The sequence below is a fragment of the Seriola lalandi genome, unplaced genomic scaffold (genome assembly GCF_002814215.2).
Source record: "Seriola lalandi dorsalis isolate HSWRI2012SDOR001 ecotype SW California unplaced genomic scaffold, Sedor1 jcf7180001982646, whole genome shotgun sequence".
NCBI classification, from domain to species: domain Eukaryota; kingdom Metazoa; phylum Chordata; class Actinopteri; order Carangiformes; family Carangidae; genus Seriola; species Seriola lalandi.
In genome coordinates, this window is record NW_019453312.1 from 1 (window position 1) to 829 (window position 829).

General features: G+C 43.5%; 1 long non-coding RNA gene across 2 annotated transcripts; it reads left to right on the top strand.

The window, feature by feature from the left end:
- Window positions 1–9: 9 nt before the first annotated feature.
- Window positions 10–829, top strand: LOC111659341 (uncharacterized). Of its 2 annotated transcripts, none has more exons than XR_015437520.1 (4): window positions 10–257; window positions 368–439; window positions 533–590; window positions 743–823. It is a non-coding gene; the product is annotated as an uncharacterized LOC111659341 (long non-coding RNA). The 2 variants fall into 2 exon arrangements; XR_015437519.1 differs by having other exon boundaries at window positions 14–257; window positions 758–829.

Consider the following 829-nt stretch of genomic DNA (forward strand, 5'->3'; position numbering starts at 1 on the left):
CTTGCACAACAAAGGTGAGATCTTGTAGTATTTTTCAGTCGATTGTGTTATAATTAGCTGTATTCAGCCTTTGTATCATGGCAGTGGAGAGAAGAGTGGAGTAAAACAAGATTGTGGCAAAAGTACAATTAAAAGGCTGCTACTACTTGACTTGTTGCCTCTTGTTCCCTCTTTGTTGTTGTCCTCACTTGCTGTTGGTGCCAGACCTGCCTCCACCACAGAGGAGTACAGTGTTCCAGACAGCATGGTGGGACTCAGTGAGTGCAGTCCAACTCTGTTTTAAAAACATATTGATGCCACTCTGATCCTGTGATGTAAGACGCAAATAGATGCCACAACACACATCTTTCTTTCTCCCCATCCCCAGTTATTGGCCGTGGAGGTGAACAGATCAATAAAATTCAACAGGAGTCAGGTTGCAAGGTTCAGATTGCTCCAGGTACTATCTGCACTTCTGTTATCCAGAGTTTTCCATTTTACAATTTTATTTTCCTCTTGGTGTTAACTACACACTCTATCTGTGTGTGTCCAGACAGCGGAGGCCTTCCAGAAAGGAGCGTCTCTCTCACAGGTTCCCTCGACTCTATACAGTAAGTTTTGGATTTTTTGCAAAGAGGCTCTATCATTTTATGAGGGCCTACTGCCTAATTTCATAAATATTATGTGATGTAATATTAGTCCCTTGGCATAATATCAGCTTGATGACATGATGTCTTAAAATGGATGTGGAGTAACTGGTCAGCTCTTCCCCGGCTAGGAAAGCCAAGAGGCTGTTGGATGAGATAGTGTCACGAGGGAGGGGTACACCCCCCTCTTCTTATCACGAGTC